The sequence below is a fragment of the Pelobates fuscus genome, chromosome 8 (assembly GCF_036172605.1).
Source record: "Pelobates fuscus isolate aPelFus1 chromosome 8, aPelFus1.pri, whole genome shotgun sequence".
Classification (NCBI taxonomy): domain Eukaryota; kingdom Metazoa; phylum Chordata; class Amphibia; order Anura; family Pelobatidae; genus Pelobates; species Pelobates fuscus.
Genome location: NC_086324.1, coordinates 51,742,849 through 51,758,563, shown reverse-complemented (window position 1 = coordinate 51,758,563; position 15,715 = coordinate 51,742,849). Strand labels below are relative to the sequence as shown.

The 15,715-nt window shown below is 46.5% G+C and overlaps 1 protein-coding gene across 4 annotated transcripts in view; it reads left to right on the top strand.

Moving 5' to 3' along the window:
- PARD3B (par-3 family cell polarity regulator beta) overlaps nucleotides 1–15,715 on the top strand; it is a 1,021,205-nt gene that overhangs the window by 45,765 nt on the left and 959,725 nt on the right. The window lies entirely within an intron of this gene.

Sequence of the window (15,715 nt, the reverse complement as noted above, 5' to 3'; positions counted from 1 at the left end):
GTAGTTCTCCTGGGGTGGACCTCTATCACCCCCAACGGTCCAAGGGGGAGGGATAACGGGGCACTTGCCTCATGGGAGCCGCTGGTAGGTAGCTCTGGGTCGGGAGATCGGCCGCCTCTTCCGCCTGATGCACACCAGGCCGCATGTCTTCACTGGTGCAGCAATTGGGCTTCCGGCCTGTCACCGATCACGCCAGCTAGGTCAGGAGCTGGAGTAGTCTCCGGCTGTCTTTGTGTGGGCTGTACGGGGCTATATGTATCGTTAATTTACACGCTTTTGGAGGAGCCCCATAGAAACACGACTCTCAGCCATGACTGTCGGGCCCTGCCCCCCCAAAATGCAACATTTTGGCTATGAGGCCTTAATCATGTATGCATACAAAATGAGAACCTCACGGCCAAAACATCAGATTTAAGTATTGTCCTTTGGATTATAATAAAAGCATATTTGAGTTTTCACCCTACACCGTGAAGCCTATGGCTCTATACTTCTGGAATTACATTGGGGGTGGGGCTTGTGGTCCTCCTCCACCAAGCACCGGTGTACTAATACACTTGAGTGCAGCATCTGACTACCTGATTGTCCTGAATTCATTATTACTAATATTTCCAATATTTTATGTATTGAACTGTTGCTGGCATCCTTTAAATTAAATAAATAGATTAAGTTGTAATTAGGGGAATTTTTTTAATGGTTTACTGGTGCTATCAGCCATTGCTGTAGTAGGTGGACACAATCAGGTGACGCTAGTCACTTATTTAGAAGCAGACACAAAGGTCGCGATTTGTAACTGGGTTAATGAGTAGACAAGTGCAACACTAGCCAGTTTCGGTTTTAGTGTAAACACTTACGTGATTACTTGACTCTATTTTTGGCCCACATAACATTTTTTGACAGTTTCTATGTTGGAATCAGAGCTCTTGTGAAATACTAAACAAGCCAGCAAAAACTGAACAGCCATAATATAATATAGTCATTTGCGGTTATCTTTAGCTACATAATGTGAATAAACTTTCATTTTATTTTTTATTTTTAATCAAACATTATAACTCTTGGAGGGTGGAAGAAATGGGACGTGTGTTATTTATTTTGTATTTTTTTATGTGACCATTTGTTTTTATATGGTTTGAGCAAAAGTTAAAGCATTTAATATATGGATGACACGAACATATAGTATAGATTTTTGGCATTTTGTCATACCATTGAGCTGAGCATTGCTATAGTGTTCCATGAAAATGTCAGTTTTCTTTGTCCTGGGGGTCAGAAGAAGCAATAGTCTCATCCAAGAAATGGATACAGCAAGCTATAAAATGAAAAGCCAAAACCAGGCACAACTTTATGCTACTCTTTCTGGAAACGTGTTCTGTGATCTAGAGACAACTGTCAGAGCCAGATACTCAAGGTAAAATCTGGTGAAGTAGCCTTGCATGCACTTGGCATCTGATTGTGATTTTGGTTTGCCAAAAATGGTTCTAACTTTATCTCAAGTGCAGTTGTGACCGTTATTAACGTTCAAAACTGTTTTGGGGTTGTAGAACACAGGCCTGTTTGAAGAAGGCTTGCTTGAGAGCCGATATGTAACCGTATTTTATCCCCTGTGAATATATTCTCCATGTGATAAAGTAAACATTTTACTATGTTCAGGACTGTGACTGTCCTGACTAAAGCAGAACAATAGGCAACGTATATTACGCATGCGTATGTGTGCTGTGTTTTTTCTTTTATGCTTGCATTTTAGTATTGCTCATATAAAGCAAACTCAAATGATTTATGTTACTTTTTCTTTATAATAAATAGTCTTTAGAATTTGTAGTGTAGGTAGAAACGGAATGTAAAACATTAGGAAGCTGATTCAGGATACAGATTTGTAATCAAGATTTAGATGTGTTGTCTTTTCTCTGTGTGTGGGTGTAAATGTAAGCTGTCGAACGCCCTCGCATCAAAGGTAGAAGACATTAATTTACTAATGTTGTGTTCTTTGTGCTCATTTATTCAATCCTAACATTTGTCTTGAGAATTTAATGGAGAAAACTACATCATTCTTTATTTTTTTTTAAATCTTATAAGTGACTTAACCTTTTTAGCTTTATTTTATGGCTTTAAAGAATGTTATTTATATTATGTTATGGACTCCAAAGGTGCTTGATGTGTTTAATGTTTTTATTTATTTTAGATTGCTAGAGGATTTTTGTTGAAAATTAGGCATTAATATATTTTAAGAAAAGCCTATTTATTTGTGCAATATTCCACTTTCACCTAGGAGCCTTGTAGTGAGTTTGTAACATAATTGCAAAATTTCAAATCCAACAGGGTATTCAACAAAATCAGATCAAACAATGGTTACAGCTCCAAAAAGCACGCAATGAGAGGTTTATTAAGTAGATTGCCTACCTGGGGGCAGGGCCGGTGCAAGGATTTTTGCCACCTTAGGTAAACAAAAAATTGCCCCCTCCCATGTGCTCTGCTCGCCATTTGACATCACAATGCCTCACCTATTTGATATGCCATATGAGCTAACGCCAGTGCTGCACATAGTGTCTTTTCTCTGAAAAAGCAGTGTGTTGACATTAAAAAGCCTCCAGGGACAGGCTATAGACACCAGAGCCACTACATTGAGCTGTAGTGGTTCTGGTGACTAGAGTGTCCCTTTAATGTAAATTAGCGAGACTAATATACTGGATTGTTTACTTTTGTTTACTGTTCACAAAAATCAACAAAGAGGAAGCAGCTCCATTTTTTGGGGCCCCTTACACAGCTCATGGTCTCTGCCCCAGGGCCTGACCGTGAGTATGCCTACAAGGCCCACACATGAGTTCGCTTACAGGGAGTGGCGTGTATGTGTGTAGGGGATATGTTATGTGTTATTGTAGAGGATGTAATGTTTGTGTGTTCTTATGGAATGTAGTGTATTGGAATACCAGTTTGTGTATGGGATGTAGTGTGTTTGTATGTAAGGAATGCATTGTGTGTTTCTGGGTGTGTTTGTGCGTGTAAGGGATGCATTGTGTGAAGCTATGTTTTTATGTGTAAGAGATGGAAGGTGTGTTTCTGTGTATGTAAGGGGTGCATTGAGTGTGTCAGATGCATTTTGTTTCTGTGTGTATGCGCTTGGGTAAGGGATTCATTGGGTCTCTCTCCCCCCCCCCCCTCCCCTGGTGGTCTCTCTCTCACCCCCTCCCCTGGTGTTCTCTCTCACACCCCCCCCCTGGTGTTCTCTCTCTCCCCCCTCCCCTGGTGTTCTCTCTCTCACCCCCTCCCCTGGTGTTCTCTCTCTCACCCCCTCCCCTGGTGTTCTCTCTCTCACCCCCTCCCCTGGTGTTCTCTCTCTCACCCCCTCCCCTGGTGTTCTCTCTCTCACCCCCTCCCCTGGTGTTCTCTCTCTCTCACCCCCTCCCCTGGTGTTCTCTCTCTCACCCCCTCCCCTGGTGTTCTCTCTCTCCCCCCTCCCCTGGTGTTCTCTCTCTCCCCCCTCCCCTGGTGTTCTCTCTCTCACCCCCTCCCCTGGTGTTCTCTCTCTCACCCCCTCCCCTGGTGTTCTCTCTCTCACCCCCTCCCCTGGTGTTCTCTCTCTCACCCCCTCCCCTGGTGTTCTCTCTCTCACCCCCTCCCCTGGTGTTCTCTCTCTCACCCCCTCCCCTGGTGTTCTCTCTCTCACCCCCTCCCCTGGTGTTCTCTCTCTCACCCCCTCCCCTGGTGTTCTCTCTCTCACCCCCTCCCCTGGTGTTCTCTCTCTCACCCCCTCCCCTGGTGTTCTCTCTCTCCCCCCTCCCCTGGTGTTCTCTCTCTCCCCCCTCCCCTGGTGTTCTCTCTCTCCCCCCTCCCCTGGTGTTCTCTCTCTTCCCCCTCCCCTGGTGTTCTCTCTCTCCCCCCTCCCCTGGTGTTCTCTCTCTCCCCCCTCCCCTGGTGTTCTCTCTCTCCCCCCTCCCCTGGTGTTCCCTCTCTCCCCCCTCCCCTGGTGTTCCCTCTCTCCCCCCTCCCCTGGTGTTCTCTCTCTCCCCCCTCCCCTGGTGTTCTCTCTCTCTCTCTCTCTCTCTCTCTCCCCCCTCCCCTGGTGTTCTCTCTCTCTCTCTCTCTCTCTCTCTCTCTCTCTCTCTCCCCCCTCCCCTGGTGTTCTCTCTCTCTCTCTCTCTCTCTCTCTCTCTCTCTCTCTCTCTCTCTCTCCCCCCTCCCCTGGTGTTCTCTCTCTCTCTCTCTCTCTCTCTCTCTCTCTCTCTCTCCCCCCTCCCCTGGTGGTCTCTCTCTCTCTCTCTCTCTCTCTCCCCCCTCCCCTGGTGGTCTCTCTCTCACCCCCTCCCCTGGTGTTCTCTCTCTCACCCCCTCCCCTGGTGTTCTCTCTCTCCCCCCTCCCCTGGTGTTCTCTCTCTCCCCCCTCCCCTGGTGTTCTCTCTCTCACCCCCTCCCCTGGTGTTCTCTCTCTCACCCCCTCCCCTGGTGTTCTCTCTCTCACCCCCTCCCCTGGTGTTCTCTCTCTCACCCCCTCCCCTGGTGTTCTCTCTCTCACCCCCTCCCCTGGTGTTCTCTCTCTCACCCCCTCCCCTGGTGTTCTCTCTCTCACCCCCTCCCCTGGTGTTCTCTCTCTCACCCCCTCCCCTGGTGTTCTCTCTCTCCCCCCTCCCCTGGTGTTCTCTCTCTCCCCCCTCCCCTGGTGTTCTCTCTCTCACCCCCTCCCCTGGTGTTCTCTCTCTCACCCCCTCCCCTGGTGTTCTCTCTCTCACCCCCTCCCCTGGTGTTCTCTCTCTCACCCCCTCCCCTGGTGTTCTCTCTCTCACCCCCTCCCCTGGTGTTCTCTCTCTCACCCCCTCCCCTGGTGTTCTCTCTCTCACCCCCTCCCCTGGTGTTCTCTCTCTCACCCCCTCCCCTGGTGTTCTCTCTCTCACCCCCTCCCCTGGTGTTCTCTCTCTCCCCCCTCCCCTGGTGTTCTCTCTCTCCCCCCTCCCCTGGTGTTCTCTCTCTCCCCCCTCCCCTGGTGTTCTCTCTCTTCCCCCTCCCCTGGTGTTCTCTCTCTCCCCCCTCCCCTGGTGTTCTCTCTCTCCCCCCTCCCCTGGTGTTCCCTCTCTCCCCCCTCCCCTGGTGTTCCCTCTCTCCCCCCTCCCCTGGTGTTCCCTCTCTCCCCCCTCCCCTGGTGTTCTCTCTCTCCCCCCTCCCCTGGTGTTCTCTCTCTCTCTCTCTCTCTCTCTCTCTCTCTCCCCCCCTCCCCTGGTGGTCTCTCTCTCTCTCTCTCTCTCTCTCCCCCCTCCCCTGGTGGTCTCTCTCTCTCCCCCCCTCCCCTGGTGGGGTCTCTCTCTCCCCCCCTCCCCTGGTGGTCTCTCTCTCCCCCCCTTCCCTGGTGGTCTCTCTCTCTCCCCCCTCCCCTGGTGGTCTCTCTCTCCCCCTCCCCTGGTGGTCTCTCTCTCCCCCTCCCTCCCCCTCTCCTCCCCCCTCCCCTGGTGGTCTGTCTCCCCCTCCCTTCCCCTGGTGGTCTCTCTCCCCCCTCCCTTCCCCTGGTGGTCTCTCTCCCCCCTCCCTTCCCCTGGTGGTCTCTCTCTCCCCCCTCCCTTCCCCTGGTGGTCTCTCTCTCCCCCCTCCCTTCCCCTGGTGGTCTCTCTCTCCCCCTCCCCTGGTGGTCTCTCTCTCCCCCTCCCCTGGTGGTCTCTCTCTCCCCCTCCCCTGGTGGTCTCTCTCCCCCCTCCCCTGGTGGTCTCTCTCTCCCCCTCTCCTCCCCCCTCCCCTGGTGGTCTCTCTCCCCCCTCCCTTCCCCTGGTGGCCTCTCTCTCCCCCCCTCCCTTCCCCTGGTGGTCTCTCTCTCCCCCCCTCCCTTCCCCTGGTGGTCTCTCTCTCCCCCCCTCCCTTCCCCTGGTGGTCTCTCTCTCCCCCCCCCTCCCTTCCCCTGGTGCTCTCTTCTTTCCCCCCCCTCCCTTCCCCTGGTGGTCTCTTCCTTCCTCCCCCCTCCATACTCTCCCCTGGTGGTCTCTTCCTTCCTCCCCCCTCCATCATCTCCCCTGGTGGTCTCTTCCTTCCTCCCCCCTCCATCATCTCCCCTGGTGGTCTCTTCCTTCCTCCCCCCTCCATTATCTCCCCTGGTGGTCTCTTCCTTCCTCCCCCCTCCATCATCTCCCCTGGTGGTCTCTTCCTTCCTCCCCCCTCCATCATCTCCCCTGGTGGTCTCTTCCTTCCTCCCCCCTCCATCATCTCCCCTGGTGGTCTCTTCCTTCCTCCCCCCATCATCTCCCCTGGTGGTCTCTTCCTCCCCCCATCATCTCCCCTGGTGGTCTCTTCCTCCCCCCCCCCTCATCATCCACCCCATCATCTCCCCTGGTGGTCCTCTTCCTCCCCCCCTCATCTCCCCTGGTGGTCCTCTTCCTCCCCCCCTCATCTCCCCTGGTGGTCCTCTTCCTCCCCCCCTCATCTCCCCTGGTGGTCCTCTTCCCCCCCCCCTCATCTCCCCTGGTGGTCCTCTTTCCCCCCCCCCCCCCTCATCTCCCCTGGTGGTCCTCTTCCTCCCACCCCAATTTTGTCTTTCACACTACGGAAATCTATTGAAAAAGTGATTTGTTAACTTATCCGATTTGTGTAGATGTGCCCAACAAAGTTATTTTCTGCTTCCTTTGCATTCCAATAACTGTATACATGCAACATAGTTAATTTTTTTTATTTTTACTCTCTGATATCATTATTGGCAAAAAAAGCATAATGTATGTTCGGGTTGTTGCTAATAGTGGTGCTCGGAGCTCCATAACTACACATTATTGTAGTGGTTATGGTACTACAAGTATTTGAGTGCTGTCCAATACATATACAAGATGCACAATAAATATATACCACTTCCTTGTAAATGTAACAGTTTACATATTTATATACAATACACAGAATTATTGTCTTCAAATAATTATGGCATTGTATAATCAAGAACATAACAGTAGCTCTGACAAAAGTGAGTGCATTACCATCAGGGGAGCACTTTTAGAACTTCAGTCTGCACAGCTGTGCAAATGTATTTGTTATATGCACAAAGGTATTATGGATAAGTTGGTTGTTTTATATAGGAGAGATCGCGTGAGTGTGTGTGTTTTTTGTTGTATGTAAGTTTTTACACACCTCTTATGTGTATATGGCAGTGTTGTAGGACATAACACTTAGATGCATCATGGTCTGTCTGTGTGTGTGTGTGTGTATGTGTTTGTTTAAAAGTCCTATGACCACATATTTTCACCAGTTATCACTATTACTTTTACCATGCCGTCTTGTTTGTCAAGCAGTCTTTTGTAAAACAATTGTTTAGAATTTTTTTGGGCTCCAGTCATCTGAGACCAGAGAAGAGTTCTTAAAACAAATCTGGAAGAGCGCATTGTTAAAAATGGTTGCTCAATGCATTGCGTTTCTGCTAATGAGGATGTCAAGTTTTGTGCAAATGCCCCCAGATATATTTTCTAGCTATCTGAAAACTTTCAGTTCTGAGTGACTTTCTCTACAGCTCTTTCCAATAACTTTTTAAGTGCTTGATGTGGCCAAAGCAATTTGGCCTTCTGCATGTTTTGTTTATCAATGCGGCTCGTCGGTCCCTGTGAGGGCTCGCCAGCTGAATAAAATAAATCACTGGAACTTGATCTTGTCAGAATGTAACCTTTGATGTTAAAAATGTCCAACATTGTGGTCTCTTGGAATAATAAAAATAATCCCAATCACCTCAAGAAGGTCTTTTTAAACATTGAGAACTTTTACAAATCTCAACTTGTTATATATGCAAGATTGTGAAGAAATCCTCAATTTATTTTATATCTATCAAAGCCATTATACTTTTCAAAGTACAGTTTGTGTACCTTTACTATTATATAAAAACTGCATTGTCCCCTAATAACTTGTCTGTACTTTATTGCAAACGTTTCAATAGAGGTTCATTTTTTGTGTTTTCAGGTTTTTTTTTTGTTTGGTTTTTTTTAAGTGTAGGTTACATAGATGACTAAAGACAACCCATAGTCTGGAAAATAACAGATGTTGTTTTGGGATTGTACACTCCTTTCTTGTGATCACTATGCACCACCTTTGACCTGTGAAAATTAAGAAAAATAAAGGTAACACTCCACATATTCACACTCCCCTGCAGCCCCCAGCTCTGCTTCTAGTGAAATCAGTGTAAGGAAACCAAGTATATTTAAACCTCCTTCGGTAGTTTCCTCCCGAACTGCCAGAGCCTAGTATATATAGCTCTCCATTCGGTAGTTGCAATAGATGAAATCCATACGAAATACAAATAGCTTTACAAGATAATTCCCTTAGTAAAGCATACAAATTCCAAATAACAGCCGAAGTCAAGAAGCAGGGTACAAGATGAACTCGCTTTAATTAACACACACCGGCTTTTATGCAAGTCCCCATGCAAGGGGACATCCCACAGGAAGGGACAACATGTAACCAATCCCATACAGTTAAAACATAAAACACACCCAGCACAAACATATAATTCCCTCCCCTAGCCCTGGAGATAATCAAGTCTGATAAAGTAATAACTTGATTATCTACAGGCAGAACAATCACTCTTTTTCCCAATATCTGGAACAACCCTTTATACATGGAGTATCCCCACAAATAATATGTCCCCTGATGGCCCCGATCTGGGTGACCAACATATTCCAATTTCACCCAGATCGGTTCAATGGTTCTCAAAAACCCTGGAAGTCCTTTGTGACCGGTTCACCGTGGGTGGGCTGGCCAAAATAGTTCCACAAGTTTGGGTGGTTTTGACGGTCACTTTAGAAAAATTAGAAAAACGACAAAAGTACTGAATGTATTCCCCTGGCTTCTTGCAGCGATTGTTCCCCTCATTTGTATGCACAAACGTACCGAATAGCGATCTTCTAGCTAATCGGTACATATAGATCCAGCGTTCGTGTGTTTGAGACCGGTGTTCTGGAAGTCGAGTGTCCTTCTTTTTTTTTTTTTTATTTGTATTTTATTGTTTTTTGTTTTTTTTTAATTCTTTATTTTATTCGTGCAAATAATTAACAGGCAAGTTTGCTTTGCCACAATAGCTGAAGCAAACCAGATGAATCACAGAAAGAAACAACATTATGGCATGGGAAGCAGTGCACATTTTTAGGGTTAAGTGAACAAGATAAATATATAATATAGCTTGACATTGCAATCTGCATGGTTGTTGCTTGGATCAGTTAGCGATTATACATGCATGGCAGACATTGTTAAAAAACACAGCTTTGCTATTGATAGTGTCGTCGTCTCTGAACTTAAGTGAAGACACCGTGTGAGATATTATGCAACTATAGGGATAATAAAAAGTTTAACCGTGAACACTAAACGTGTGCTATAAGTGTAGCCGACAACATGGCACCTTTCATGTTTAAATGTCGCTAAACAAGCCACCTATATATAAAAGGTGTGATGAGATGTCCCGGTGATAATCTGGGAGCTATGCATTAAATAACAAATGGTTAGATCATAAAATACGGTGTGTTAGTAGGCTGATTAAACATCATGTTAAGTTCAAATTAACGATCTAACTGAGTGAAACAGGCTAGGGTGAATTGTGATGTAGGATTAGTTAAGTTTGGTCAATTTAGGCTATCCACAAGTTATATGTACTAGGCAGCAAGCTACAGGCTATGCATTGGGGGGGACAGTCCCCTGTGATTAATTATGGGCTAGGGGCACTCTTTCAGCATTAAAGTTAAGCATAACTCAGGAGCATAGGGGTAGAAAAATTCACTAGACGTCATCAGAACATAAAATTTGCCATAATTACAGTTGGAGTCTATATGAGGCAAGGAGTGAGTGACTCTTTTATGGCTTCCAGAGTTCCAGTCAGCCCATGCCCGCAGTAGGTATACCGCAGTCCCGTTCCGGTGCCTGTGTGACGGCGGGATTCCCCCGCGTCCTCTGGTAAGGTTGCAGCAGGTTCTGGGCTTTCTTGTTCTGCGCTCTTGGCGTGCAGAGGATAGGAGCGGCAGTTGGGGTCGTCGGGTCACCTGGTGAGTGTCTTGGAATCCTGGCTGTGGTTTGAGCTGTGCGGTGCTGTCGCTGGCTGTTGAGGATTCGATGTGGCAGTGTGGCAGTATATGCCAGTGTAGGCTTGACAGTCCGCCATTCTCTTGGTCTTTTTTGGTGCGCCTTGCCCCTTTTGAATCCTCTTTGGGTCGCTGTGTTACGATGGGGCTGTTTGTGATGTTGAGCCTTGGGAGCCCTCTTAGCTGTGTGGGCTTTGTGTGGACTGTGTCTGGTTGCAGAGGTGCTCCGTTTGGATGCTGTTTTGCCGGACCCTTTCTTGTGAGTGGCCATTTTGAGAGTAGGGTTGGGGTTTGTCCCCTTTGTCGCTTTGCCTTCACGTTTCAGACTCCTCATCGTACCTCCTGGTGCGGGTTCCGCTTGCAGGGGTCGCAGTAGAGCCTCCAGCTTCTCCCAGAGTGCCCCAAATATGCGGTCGTACCGGAGCTCTGTTTCCCTCTCGATCGTGTGCTCGGTAGTGGAGCGTAGGCCGGCCGCCATTTTGCAGGCTCTGCCCACGACCGTTAGGTGTCGTGGTCTTGTCTCTTGGGTCTCGTGTGGCCGGTTGGTCTTACGAGGTAGGACCGGGATATCCCCCGCCGGTCCAAAGGGGGGGGGACGAGGTCTCCGGGACTGTTTTCCCTTATTGCTCGGTGGCAGGAGAGCGGCCGCCTCTCCCGCGCCTGCTAGGCTAGTAGGCCTCACCGGTGCATGTGGCGTGGGTTGGGTTGATCGGTGCTTGTAAGGTGTCGGTTTGTTGGTCCCGATTTCCCCCATCACTTGGTGGTCCCAGTTTGGCATTTGGGTGCCTTTTTAGTAGAGTTCTCTCGCTTTTTCGGGTGTCGGCCACTGGAGCTGTTAAGGGTTGCTGCTGCTCAGCTCTGCGGCTCGGCCCCGCCCCCTGTATTTTATTGGGTTTTGTACACACAGTATACATTTTTCCATTGTATGGGTTATTGAATAGGTTATAACAAGATCATGTTGCATTTCGTTGGGTTACAAACATGGCAATAATCACAGTCTTAGTGAAATATGTACAATAGCATTGCGAGGTGCTAAATTGCATGTTCTACTTTTATACTTTTATACGGGGACCCATGCTTAGTAAGGTTGCGCAAGTTTAGCATTCTCTACTGACTCATTCTATGCATGTGAAGTCAGGTTGTTAGGGCTTATGCATGGGGTAGTAGGTTAGGCGTACGAAAAAACTCCCAAAAACTATATACACATATAAACACATGAATTACAGTGTTATAATAAATAAGTGTTGCAAGAACTAAGTGTTGCGTTTCTCGGTTCGCTTGTTGTGCCTGTTGGCTAGCAAGCCTAGCTTTTTGAGAAAAGTCTCTGGGTCTTCCCCTGAAGTCAAGGTGAGTGCGTGGGTGCCCTGTTGCACCACCAGTGAACCGTCTGTGCCCCATCGGTATCGGACAGAGTGCTCTCTCAGTCTCTTTGTGACCGGTACCAGTTTTCTCCTTGCAGCAAGCACAGCGAAAGGGAGGTCACTGTACATGGCTACCTCGCTTCCCTCAAATTTCACTGACCCCAGTGGTCTAGATCTGGCCATGATGCCGGCTTTCGCCGCTATGTCTCTGGTGGTAGCTATCATGTCTCTGGGGGCACCTGCGGGTGCTGTTGGCGATTTGCGCACCCGGAAGGTGGATAGTATCAGTGGGGTGTCTGAGTTACACCTGAGGCCCATGGAGGAGGTAAGTCTCCGGACAAAGGGCAGTAGGTCTTCTCCGCCTACTCTTTCAGGGATGCCCCTGAGGCGTATGTTACGGCGGCGGTGTCTGGTCTCAAGTGTCACCAGCGTTTCTTGTAAGCGCCGGACCTGCTCAGTAAGTCCTTCCACTTGCTGCTTGGTGTCTTGGAGTTTGATATCTCTGGATTTTTTTCTAGTCTCCACCTCCTGGACTCTCTGCTGCAAGACCCCTATTTCAGCTTGGGTCTCCTTCAGATTGGCCTTCCAGACCTGTCTTAGGTCTGTCAGCAGCTTTCTGATGTCCCCTTTTGTGGATGGGGAGTCATCCTCCTCCGAGTCAGACCTGGGAGTGGGGCCTGGGAGTGAGGCTTGGGAGTCCCTCTCTTCCTGGGAGTCATCAGACATCTCCAACTCACTCTGCGGTTCCGGCGCCATCTTGGCGGGCCGCGTCTGTGTAGCCCTCTGGAATGCCAGCCTAATGTCGGGTGCCGCGGGTCGCTCTGTGTAGGTTTGTTTTTTATGTTTGCGCCCCATGTTGTCAGCTATCGGGTGGCAGGTAAGCGGTGTGGTTTTGGAGCGGATTTCTCTGCTTTAGGTCTCTGAATCTCGAGTGTCCGATTTTAGTTCCAGACACTCGACGACCAAGTCCCGCTGCCTTTGTTCGTATAAAAAAAAGATGGCCGCGGTTTTCTCAGCCACGTGGCGTTCGGTAGTACAAACGCTGGCCGCACACGTAGAGGGTTTAATTGACGCCGGCTTTGAAGTTTAATGAGCCAGGGGGTGGTTTTTGTTTGGTAGTTCCATCTACCGAAGGGAAACATGAAGAAATACCGAATAAAAGGGTAATTTCTTCACAATCAGCAAGTATACTGAAGTCACCGTTGATCTCGTCCAATCCAGTACTGCTTTTTGGATTGGGGAACACATACGCAGCAAATGAAGTGGTGTAGGTGACTATAGGCCTAGACAAATAATAGAACATGCAGCTCCTGATCGGTGAAGGTGATTGCATGGAATCTTTTCAATGCTGATTTGTACAGCTTCAATATGTACCGTAGTTCACATAATTAACTATATTGAGGTTAATAATATAGTTATTTGTTGTCTTCCTGTGGTTGTATACTTCTGATGCAAACATTAGTAGCACAATTTACAATTAGTATAATAGTCTGTATAGACATAAAGTGGTATTATAATTGACGTCTTTTCAAAATAGCTTATTTCTCTGCCTAATTAAGGAAACAATGTGTTATTTGTAATTTCATGTACTATTTGTTGAGCTTTATACATCAGACAAATATTGATCATCTGTGTAACCAACCGCTACAAACTTAGCATCAATATTAACTGCTTAAATGTAAAGGGTAAACTAAGGGAAAATCATTTTGTCGAAAAAGACAGCGTGTTCTCTAAACAACTTTATTTATTAAAAAAAAAATACTGTACTCTGTGCTACATATTTGAGTAAATCTACTATTCTTAGCAAGTTGACATAAATGTTTCATTTATTATTTTTTTTTATTCTATTTTATTATGCATATCCTTTTTTACCGTGTATGATTGCAGGATGAGTGGTCGGGCAGGCAGGTAAGGGGTGTTGTGATGACATGTGTGGCACTCGTGACCTAAAAACAAGGATGTCAAGCTGATGTGCTCAATACACTAATCATCCTCACTGAGGGTAGCCCTGCACTCTGTTAAATGAACACTGCAAGCACCATTGTGTACTGCAGTGATTATGGTTCCAGCAGTGCACTGACACATTCCCAGTGCAAGTTGTCTAACCAGTTGAGAATGGTTTGATTTCTTACCTAAGGTCCGCTAGACATCTCTTCCTGCCACCACTACAGCCTGCCGGAGAGCTTTGAAGTTAAGTTAAGGGTTTAGCTCATTGCCTGAAAGTGATAATCCATCATTCTTAACCACTGAGCTGGCTTAGCTTGCAAAAGCTAGTGGAAGCTAATATGTAAGAGCTTCAAGCTCACCTGGTAGCTGAGTGGAGCTGGGGAGCTGTGCCTAGCTGGCCCCACGTAAGAAATCCAACCATTCCAAAATATTAAATTAAAGGCTTGATTGTGCTGATTGCTCAGAGTCCAGTTTGCAGAACAGAATTACTCTCACACTACTACTCCCACAAAAGTTGGACCTGAGAAATTAAACAGAGTCTGCAGAGTAGAGGCTGATATTGGAACTGCCCCATTGAATCTAGGACTGTTGGCACGTATGCGTAAGCTGAAATGTTTTGCTTTGTTTAATCATACATTAACGAACACCTTCATTTATAACAAAAAATATCCATCACAAAACCAAATAGCTGTTTTTAAATTTAATTTTTTCGTTGAGCCCTTGTACCTTGGCTGCGATTCATACATTCCTCCGGACCACACATTGCTACTTTTTTGCTCAGTCTTGGCATCTACAGCTAAAGCAGTAACATGTTTACTCTGGATAATCAGCTTGGCAAAAGCTGGATGTTTAGTAACCACCTAGAACGGTTTAACATTATTGTTTATTTGATTATATTTCCATATTTTCATTAAACCTATATTACGTGTTGCAATGTATACTCTGTTTATGTTGATGTATTCTTAGAAGAACAGAATGGGATTGTAATCACAGTTTGAACAATAATTAGTTTTTTTCCCCAGTGTTTTCAATAACTGGCTCTGTTGGTTCTAAACAGCTAGATCTGATAACATACTGTGGGCTGGTCTGATTCACCTGCAGGATATTGTACAGTCAAATCTAAGCTTATGTTACTCTGTCCAAGGATAAGCTTTACAATCGGACTTGGTAGCAGGCACCTCCCAAGTGTCCCCAAATCCCTCCAGAGTTTCTAGATAAGAGGGTCATTAAAGAGTCTTTCTTGCACCATAACAGCTTTGTATCATTATAAATGAACACTATATGTTCAGGAACACAAGCGTGTATTCCTGACCCTAAAAGTGTTCAAAACACTGTAACAGCCTAGCGTAATACTGGTCACCTACCTATTGCATCATGTCCCTTCATACAATTTATGCTAGGCTATGGCGCATGATAAACCCCAAAAAAGTGCAGTTCCATCTCCATGTTCTGTCTATCTATCTTGCTCGCTCAACTGCCTATCATGCAGGCTATGGTTACACTTGTTACACTAGTCTTATTTTTTCTTCATGTATAACAAAAACAAAAAAGTGCAGTCACTAATTCTTACGCTTCTTGTTAATTGATATATGCATATTCTATGCCTCTGCATAGGTTCTCTAATATGTTTGATGTATCACTGCATGTCTTAAATAAATAATTAAAAACAAACACTGTTTAGCATCCAGGTCCCCACCTCTTCTCCCCCCCTCACCCCCCCCCCCCTTAAATGAGTAGTTTACTTACCTTTTTTTTCCCTATGTGTGCATATCTGCCGGCTAAGCATTGTATTGGCTGAGGTTGTCAATTCTGATGATCTCAGCCAATGAGGCTGGACGGACTGGGGAAAGAGCCAAACGCTCTGCTGGCCAATCAGCATCACCTTTTATAGAGATACATTGAATCAATGCACCTCTATGGGGAAAGTACAGTATCTAGATGCAGAGCATCCCTTTACGTAATAGAGTATACTTCATCTACACTCGCTTCTGAGAGTTGCTTGTAGTAACATTATGGAACTGATACTCCATCCTACATCACCAAAGCACTGTGTGTGTGAAAGGAAACACACCAGAAGACACCCTTGAAACTACTTCTAAAACAGATTTTAAAAAATGTTAAATTTCTTCATGTTAAATATCCTTAGTTGTTTACACTTTTTTTTTTTAAATTCTTTATTTTTTATTTTTGAGGGTTTGCAAGCGAAGAACTCAAGGTACAACATGTGCTCAAAAGAATAGTATATAACAAGTTACATATGTGAGAATTATTGTGGTATTCAGAGTTTCACAGGTGCTACGTCTACCCAGTTTTAATTTTATGAGTCAGGTTAGGTTAATCCCCCTCTAGCCTGTGCGGAAAAAGTTCTGTGGAAATGTCAATGGGGGCTTGGGTGGGATGCTTGATGTACCC